Source organism: Dryobates pubescens, chromosome Z, assembly GCF_014839835.1.
Source record: "Dryobates pubescens isolate bDryPub1 chromosome Z, bDryPub1.pri, whole genome shotgun sequence".
NCBI classification, from domain to species: domain Eukaryota; kingdom Metazoa; phylum Chordata; class Aves; order Piciformes; family Picidae; genus Dryobates; species Dryobates pubescens.
In genome coordinates, this window is record NC_071657.1 from 62,623,934 (window position 1) to 62,633,871 (window position 9,938).

General features: G+C 46.5%; 1 protein-coding gene across 1 annotated transcript in view; it reads right to left on the reverse strand.

Moving 5' to 3' along the window:
* Window positions 1-8,163, reverse strand: part of ERBIN (erbb2 interacting protein) — a 137,676-nt gene extending 129,513 nt beyond the window's left edge. Inside the window, exon 1 of the mRNA XM_054177740.1 lies at window positions 7,670-8,163. The gene's annotated coding sequence lies outside the window, so the exon portion shown is untranslated. The remainder of the gene's footprint in view (window positions 1-7,669) is intronic.
* Window positions 8,164-9,938: the final 1,775 nt, after the last annotated feature.

Sequence of the window (9,938 nt, forward strand, 5' to 3'; positions counted from 1 at the left end):
AAAAACCACAGAAAGTTTCCCTCCTCACAAAACTAAAATTTCTCCCTCAGTGATGAAGTTTACAGCCAATTAAAAAAAAAAATAAATAAAAAAAAACCACCGCACCTCAGAATTAAATGAGCTGTTGATCCTGGATTAACACCACATATGATTATATGACCAGAAGGAACCCTAAATCAGTATGCTCTCCTGAAAGGAGCTAAATACCAAGCTGACATTCTAGATGACCAGAAGAGGCAGTTCTCAAAATGTTTCTTAGCAGCCTAACAGAAGTCTTGCAGACAAGTCTGGAAACACCATCCACTACCCAAACACTTAAGATGGCATTCACAGTCATTTGGGGTGACTGACATTCACAGCCATCTGGCATGGCATTCAAATGTTTAGATATACTGATGCTGCTCAAAGAATCTATGCCCTCTTGTCCTTGGGAGGCTTGGAAGTTTTGGAAGATGTGTACTGAAAAACTCCAAGGAAAAGGAAGACAAGGAAAGCTGAAGAAATATTTTATGCCCCTATACTAAACTTAAACTTTACACGGAATGAAGGAAAAAGTGGAACTTTTCTTCCAGAACTGTTTGGGAAACCAGATTCCTTACACAGCTGCTACAGGAACTTCTCATGCCAACTAGCATTGAAAACTCATTAGAAGGCTCCAAACTAAAAGCACAGCATTTCAGACACCAAGACCATCTTTCTTCAGCTTTTAACACACTAGCAGAACTCCAAACACTTTGGTTATTAACACTGGAGTTTTTCTCACTAAGGAGAATAAGCCCCTGACCACCACACAGGGAGATACAACCCCTTCCAACTGAAGAGCTAAATTGTAAGCATTTCATTTAAAGTATTCATATCTTTTACTAAGACATCAAACCACTTCAGACCTTCTTCCATTCCTAAAAGTAGTCGCAGACAACTGACACATGAACTAGCTACTGAACACTAGGAGTTCACAGGAAAACAACTATACCCCGACCTTCTACTGCAGAAGTGCAATTTCAAGTTCAAGAGAATACAAAATTCAACACTCCTAAAACTAGTATTTCCTTCCTACCTCTTCTCCTAGAAAATAAGTTCCATACCAATAGCTACCATCTCACACTAAGTGTATTACACTTAGTATGTCCACAACAGTCAGACCTTTCACTATTTGGACCATGTCCATGGATCTGTGTTCATTCCACCTCAGCCAGGTTCATGATAAGGTCTACAAGACATGAAGCACATACTAAACTCTACAAACTTGGAGAATTCAGTGTGCCTATAAGACTTTATTTGGAAAAGGAGCTTATGCACACAGTGAATTTCAAGCTGATCACTCTGAAGATACTGATCTACAGTTTCTTCCAGTTACTATTCTCAAAACATCCATAAAAATAATGGTATCTTAAAGAAAGTGTGCTTTTAGCAGTTGTTTTACACAGTATATATAATCTAGCCTTATACTTGCCAAATTAAATTGTATAAAAGTGTGAAACAAAAGTCTGAGAAACTATAGTTCTCTTTACAGAAAATGCAAAAGTATACACTATTATATATTCTAAACCCAAGAAATGGTTAAAGAAGTTGTGTAGTTTGGAATCATTTCCTTTCCAGTAGGTTCGCTCTTACAAGAACACAAGTTGTCCTTACTATTGTAAGTAATCTTTAGGGTTTAGCCTGATGGACAGGAAACAGGGAAAGGCATAAGGAGCTTTCTTCCATCTAAGTTGTGTACAAGACTTCTTGTCTAATGTTCTTTTGGTCATGCTAAGAAACAGAAGAGTATGGACATCCCAATCATTATCTACTGAAATGAATAAAGAGGGGAAGAGAGTATCGACTATCTTACTTAACAGCACGGAGCTTTCAAACACGAGTTCCAAAGGCCTGGTTACATTCTGACACTGTTAAAACTTCCAGGACAGCCACAGAATACAACATTGTTCACATTAGCCTCAGACTCTGCTTCCTCATCACCACTTTTTGTTCCTACGTATAACGATCACTTAGTATCAAGCATCTACAAATTAGTTGCAGATACACACACAAAAAAGGACACAAATCCACAAATCTACATTCAACTTGAACTACCCTAGGGAAGTTAGTCACAATGGTTTTATGCTCTCCAACTTAAGTCCACTTCAGTTTTGTTTCGATCAGATCAAATGAAAAGGTTTGTTCACTTCTCAGCAACAAAAAGTCACAATTTTAAAAGATGCAAGGTTCAGTTTCGTGTGAATTGGATGAAACTAAACAGAGTAATAATAAGCCAAATACATGTACTGAAGTATCAGATAAATAAGTATCCTCTAAAGAACTAGTAACTAATGAGGGAGAGCAGCACCAGAAGCAGAATTATCCCAAGATTACTATGTAATGAAAAATACTAGGAATTCCTGCATAGCAATACTTTCTCCCTTTTTCTTTTTTTTTTTCCTGAGGCAACTCTTACAACAATAAAAAAAATCCTTCATTAAAAAAAAAAAACAACCTTGTCATTAAGGCAGTCAAGTTTCTCTGTATGTCAGCTGTCCCCTTTACTATAAAGGCTGTACCCTTGAACTACAAGGACTGCAGGAAATCCATGTCTGAAGCTTATACAGGCCCCCATCCCACTGAAAAAGCTACTTCTCCAGTAGATCAGAGTCTGCCATGTGCATAGTGACAGAATTCTTCACAAGTTACCCATAATGTTAGAGATACTCCCTACACACTCAAAGCACCAAGGAAAACTTTCAGTATCAGTTAAACCTTTAAGGTTGTGTAAGACATGCCTTAAACCTCACAAATGTGTATCAGACTTCAAAGACGTTCCAAAGATGCTAAGCTATCAATGTAGGAGGCTACCACAAACTAACTGCACATTTAACTACCTGTATCAACAATCACCATCCACATTTTCATGCTTACATAGGAGTACAGTCCACTGTTTTCCTATCTGTAAGGGTAGCTTTTCCATCAACTCAACTAGTTACTCATTTGGAAAAGGTTAGATTTATAATTCCTCTATGCGTAATAAATGTCAGAGCCTTCTTTAGCAGATCAGATTATTCCATAGGGAGAATCTGCTAAAGAAATGACACACCAACCACTTGATCTTTATGTAAGATTTTCCTTTAGGCTTGGGAGTAAGAAGAGGAGCAAAATGGGGAGCGAACAGAGAGTAAGAGAAAAAAAAAGAAAAGAAAAAAAAAACGGAAAAAAAGAAAGAAAGAAAAAAAAAACCCACACAACAAAGCAGCCAGCCAATGATTCATTATACCCCTACAGGAAAGCCAAGTTGAGGAATTTGCTCCCACCCACCTATGGCTAACATGCTACATATAATGCATATTACATATGTGCAAGCCTTTCCTTAGCTTTGATGTTCCAAGCATGGCTCTCTATATCTAGGAGTAGAGACTCTGAAAGAATTCCACTGAGGACAAACCATAGCACTGTTTTCCTGCACCACCAACTTAATGCACAATGCAACTTTCAATCAAGATACTTTCTCCATGGAGCCCCCTCATCAAATCTGTATGAATGTGATGTGCAAGTGGATACCTTATAGAACGCTGCACTTACACCAAAAATATTTCCTGGGCAGCTTATTCATACAACAAATGTATTCACATTCATACTAATATGATAATCAGGCTAATGATAATCATATCTCCTAGTATGCCATAGGCTGCAACTTCAGCTCTTTGAATCCAAGCATATCTACTTAAAATTACTGATGATTACATGATCTTAATTTAATGCATGAGCTAAAAAGAACCAGGTCAGATGTTTCCCAAAGCTACCAATATGTACCAATGGAAGTGTTTCAAGCAACATGAGGCTGAAACACAAGCATGTGTATGTTTAAATCCCTTTTTTCATACTATGACTATCCATGTCAGACTGATTTTCATTTGAGATGGCTGATCTTGAGAAAGAATACACTATGATAATGACATGAATGGCATTCTATGATATAACCATCAGCTATAAGCAGTACTGACTTACACTTTCATGCACTTGGATCCCCACAAGTCATAGTATCATCATAGTATCAGTCAGGGTTGGAAGGGACCACAAGGATCATCTAGTTCCAACCCCCCTGCCATGGGCAGGGACACCCCACACTAGATCAGGCTGGCCAGAGCCTCATCCAGCCTGGTCTTAAACATCTCCAGGGACGGGGCCCCAGCCACCTCCCTGGACAACCCATTCCAGGGCTTCACCACTCTCATGGCGAAGAACTTCCTCCTGACATCCAGCCTGAATCTCCCCACCTTCAGCTTCATTCCATTCAAGTCCATGGGACCGGATGGGATCCCTCCTAGGGTGCTGAGAGAGCTGGCAGACGAGCAAGCCAAGCCACTCTCCACCATTCTTCAACAGCCCTGGCCCACTGGAGAGGTCCCAGATGACTGGAAACTGGCCAATGTGATGCCAATCCACAAGAAGGGCCGGAAGGAGGAACCAGGGAATTCCAGGCCTGTCAGCCTGACCTCAGTGCCAGGCAAGATTATGGAACAGGTCATCTTGAGTGCAATCATACAGCACTTACAGGATGGCCAAGGGATCAGGCCCAGCCAGCATGGATCTACAAAGGGCAGGTCCTGCCTGACCAACCTAATCTCCTTCTATGATTAGGTGACCCGCCTGGTGGATGTGGGGAAGGCTGTGAATGTAGTCTACCTGGACTTCAGCAAGGCCTTCAACACCATTCCCCACAACAGCAAACTACTGGACAAGCTGTGAGCTCGTGGCTTGGACAGCAGCACTCTGCACTGGTTAGGAACTGGCTGGAGGGCTGTGCCCAGAGAGTGGTGGTGAATGGTGTCACATCCAGCTGGCAGCCAGTCACTAGTGGTGTCCCCCAGGGATCAGTGCTGGGCCCAATCCTGTTCAGTATCTTTATTGATGACCTGGATGAGGATGTTGAGCCCAACATCAGTAAATTTGCAGATGACACCAAGCTGTGGGCAGGAGTCGATCTATTAGAGGGTAGGAGAGCTCTGCAGGGGGACCTTAACAGGCTGGACAGATGGGCAGATTCCAATGGCATGAGATTAAACACATCTAAGTGCCGGGTTCTGCACATTGGCCACAACAACCCCATGCAGAGCTACAGGCTGGGGTCAGGGTGGCTGGAGAGTGGCCAGGCAGAAAGGGACCTGGGGGTACTGGTTGATAGTAGGCTGAACATGAGCCAGCAGTGTGCCCAGGTGGCCAAGAAGGCCAATGGCATCCTGGCCTGTATCAGGAATAGTTTGGCCAGCAGGAGCAGGGAGGTCGTTCTGCCCCTGTACTCAGCACTGGTTAGGCCACACCTTGAGTCCTGTGTTCAGTTCTGGGCCCCTCAGTTTAGGAAAGATGTTGACTTGATGGAACATGTCCAGAGAAGGACAACAAAGCTGGGGAGGGGTTTGGAGCACAAGCCCTATGAGGAGAGGCTGAGGGAGCTGGGATTGCTTAGCCTGGAGAAGAGGAGGCTCAGAGGAGACCTTATTGTTGTCTACATCTACCTGAAGGGAGGTTGTAGCCAGGTGGGGCTTGGTCTCTTCTCCCAGGCAACCAGCACCAGAAGAAGGGGACACAGTCTCAGGCTGCACCAGGGAAGGTTTAGGCTGGATGTTAGGAAGAAATTCTTCACAGAAAGTGTGAATGGCCTTTGGAATGGGCTGCCCAGGGAGGTGGTGGAATCACCATCACTAGAGATGTTTAGGAAGAGACTTGATAGGGTGCTTGGTGCCATGGTTTAGTTGATTGGATGGTGTTGGATGATAGGTTGGACTTGATCTCAAGGGTCTTTTCCAACCTGGTTAATTCTATTCTATTCTAAGGTATGTTTCACTGAAAGGGGTCTTATCCATAGCTACCACAGTGACAAAAGAGTAACACAAAAAGTTGTGCCTCCACTATAAGGATCCATTCTTCTACATGGCATTGAAAAATATCAAGTGCATCATGAAAAATACAAAAGGTCTGAAAAGAAACAAAATTGCATCCATTACAAACATTGTGGTTTACAACGAAATTTGTCATGCATTGCTACAATGACCCACCCCACCCCACGAGAATCTCAAGTCATTACTGGGACTGAAACACTGCTTTGGAAAGTGATCGTTCTTTGTAAAAGGATTACTCTGTTCAGACTTCATTGCTTTTCTGCCAAGTATCTGCCATATAAGGAAACCGATGTTCACTGCCATTTATTTTGCTCAGCCCTTTCTGACGCCTATGAATAACCCTTACTGCTGCCTGGAAAGGTAAGTCTATAAACTGCATTTACTTGTTAGCAGCCATAGAAGCCACTTGAGGTCAGATATATGTCAAGATTTTTCTTCATGGTATATCAAACAGTTGAACTAATAAATTTTCCCTCAAACACTACATTACTTGATGTTCTTAAAGAACTACTCATGTAGTAGTGTTTGAAATTTTGCACAGAATTACTTTGGACAGGCCTTACAAATTCCAGCACATTTTGGACACTTGAGAGACTGAAGCACACACATCTTTTCTGACCAACGCATTGCTTTCAAGTCTGACAAACAGGAACAAAAATTTAAATAAGCTGGCACAGAGCTATGGCGTCTAGCTCATTTCAAACTCTCACAATACAATAAATTCCTTACCTTCACAAAAGAACTAACCAATAATTGCCTCTCTGAGGCACACGAAATGAATCTGCGGTGAGCAATATAGCTTTCACTACACCCAGATTGTTGGCATAACTGAACAAGCACTAGCAGCACAAAACCTTACACCAAAACTCCGTATTTAGTTTCCCCTTCAACAGTTGTAAATACGACTTTCAAAAATTACAAAGAAGACAATACCATCAAAATCAAACAAGGCTATGTTAACTTGAAGATTCAACTGCACATACTTTTAAGAAATCAGACCACTAGACGGTTAGATTATCTGGGCAGGGGGTTTTGTTTGGTTGGTTTGGTTTTACAAGAGGCTCTTAAGATAAACTTTGCACGGATCAAAATGCAATACAGACCTCTCCTATACAAGATGGAAAAAAACCGCAGTTCAACTCATCAGGACAGAAAGCGCGTGGCAGGGTGGAAGAGAGGTGGTGGCAGCAGTCGACGGGAAAAACTGCGACAGCATTTACAGAGGACTACGAGGGCACCTTTTATAAAGAACTTCTAACTGTTGTCTTGAAGAAGTCCGACCAAATACTAGCCGACATCGCAAAAAAACAATGAACAACAAACATGCAACGGCACACACAAATGGTGCCAAGCCTCAAGATCTTTTGATTAAATAAAAGATACTACCTCCTTCAGAACTTTCTTATTTCCCGAGGACGCAATTATACTCGCAAGGACAGGAATCGTTTTGGAAGGGAAGGCGCTGAAGCAGAGGAGTCACGGAGTCGAGCAGTTTCAATTCAATACCTTCTCCGACCGAACAAAGAAACTTTTGTGTTTGAACTGCTAAAAAACTTTTGGTCTCCCCAAACTCTTCCATGAAACCAGCGACTACGTTCATACAAACATCACTTCGACAGGAGGGGGAGAAACACAAAGGGCAGCTAAACTATGCGAGGCGGAAAACACAGAAAAATAAAGGCCAGAAACAGGATATCAAAATGAAGCGTGAACTCCTTCCTTTTTCCCCACCCCCTTCAGCAGAGGAAGGAATTTGCTGCTGTTGCTGCTACTCCCCAAGCCTTCTCCATTAAATTTACCTTGTCTGGCGGGCGTCTAAACCAGATCCAGCAGGCAGGAGTTTCTTCCGACCCCAAAGAAATATATTAAATCCAATCAAGTCTTCTTCTTGGGGGGCAGAGGATAAGAGAGGAAAGGGGCGGGGGTGGGGGGAAAGATGGAACAGCTCTCGACGAGGACGTTCGCAGAGCGTGCGACGTGCGTGTGCACGGGGGGAGGGCAGCAGTGGAGTCGGGCTCCTCCCGGCCTTCGCCGGCGGCAGCGCCGCGGGCGGCCCCGAGCAGCGCCGGCCCCGTCCGGCGGCGCGACTGCCGGGTAGAAACGCTGCCCGGCGGCGCGACAGCAGCGCCCCCGCCGCCACCCAGCCGCCCCTGGTAGCCCGGCACGGCCCGCCGCCGCCCTTCGTCCGCGGACCCGTCTGCCTGGCTCCCCGGTACGCTGCGCCCCGCCGCTCTGCACACAGCTCTTCACCCGCTGCCGCACGCCCTCCCCCCACCGCCGCCACGCCGCCGCCAAGAGAAGGAGGGGAGCGGGATGGCCGCCTGCCTCACCTGCCCGCCCGCCGCCGCCGCCGCCCTCTCTCCCCGCCTCCTTTAGCACACTTCCCCCTTCTCCTGCTGCTTCAGTCTCCCGCACCCCACCCCGGCAGCGGCAGCGGGTGGCCTGGGGAGGCGGCGGAGCCTTGGGGAGAAAAAACGCCTCGGAGTTCGGGGGTGGGGAAGAACGGAAACACAATCGGGGAGAGAAAGAGACCGCCGCACACCGCCGCCGGGGCTGGGGAAGGCACTGCAGCGACGGAGGGAGGGGGCGGAGCGGGAGTTCGACCGGGACCCGACGACGGCGGGAGCGGCGGGAGCGCCCCCTCTGACCAAGACGCGACAGGAGAGGGGGCGGGAGGGTGCCACAGCCGCCACCAAGCCTCACCGCCCTCTCCCCACACCGGTGTGAGGCTGAGCGCGGGACACAGCGGCGCACCCAATCCCAAGCCAAGGGCGTCGTGAGGGACGGCTCGCTGCAGCCAATGGGGCTCGGTGGAGAGCCGGCTGTAGAGAAAAGGGGCCGCGGTGGGGGCGGGAGGCACTTGCGCGGGGTCAGGTGCCAGGGTCGGAGGGCGGGGCTGGGCTGGGGCGGGGCTGAGAGGGGATAGGTGAGGCGGGGCCGCGGCGAGGCTTATGTGAGGGCCGAGCCGAGCCAAGATGGGGTTTATGTGAGGGCCGAGCCGAGCCGAGCCGAGCCGAGCCGAGCCGAGCCGAGCCGAGCCGAGCCGAGCCGAGCCGAGCCGAGCCGAGCCGAGCCGAGCCGAGCCGAGCCGAGCCGAGCCGAGCCGAGCCGAGCCGAGCCGAGCCGAGCCGAGCCGAGCCGAGCCGAGCCGAGCCGAGCCGAGCCGAGGTTTATGTGAGGGCTGAGCTGCGGACGGGAGTCTGTCGGGGCCTTTCCTGGCCCGCTAACCGCTCCGGATTGAGAGACCCCTTGCTCTGGCATATGGCTGTGGCTGATTTCCCGCGTGGTTTTGCCGCAGAGTTCTGCAGGGCCCGTCAGTTCCTCGGACAAATTCGATCCCAAATGACACATCTTACTTCGGGCATATGCAGGCCGGCTTCCTAATTTAATAATTGCACATGCTATGCTCATAATGCTGAAATGATCGATCACAGATCAGGCGTTCACTATCTTAAGTTCATGGCTGCCCCAGCAGCTGCTGCTCCATTGCACTTTCTGTAACTTCAGTTTCCAGGATCTGGGGGAACACAGGGTGAAAAACTAGTAGCCTCCACCCAAACATCGTGTTTGGCTATGTTGTGCTAAACTTGGATGCAAACAAAAACCAACCAGCACCACATACATCATTGCACTGTTTCACATAAAATACAGGATACAATTCGATTTTCAAGTACTTTAGCAATCTCAGCATAATATGAAAATGCTGTTAACCAAAACAGTCACATAGAAATACGTTTGAAAAAACCAAATCACTGAGTTTCCTGTAGGGCACATGGCTTTGATACTAGTGTTTGTTGGATCACAACAGTATGTTGATGGAAATGGTTTTCTGTTTAATTTCTTTGGTTGTTTGAAACTGGTATTTTATAGCCTATTGTGTACACATGCATTTTAACACTCCTGAAGCCTAGAGCTCTGTTCGGCCACGAGACAGTACACCAAGCTGACAGCAGGGTGGACTTGTACATGCTGCTCACCTTATGGTCCTTAATTGTGTTCTGCAGAGACCATATCTAAGTATAGAGAGACTTTTATTTCACGCTCATTTAATCTTTGGCTTCTCTACTG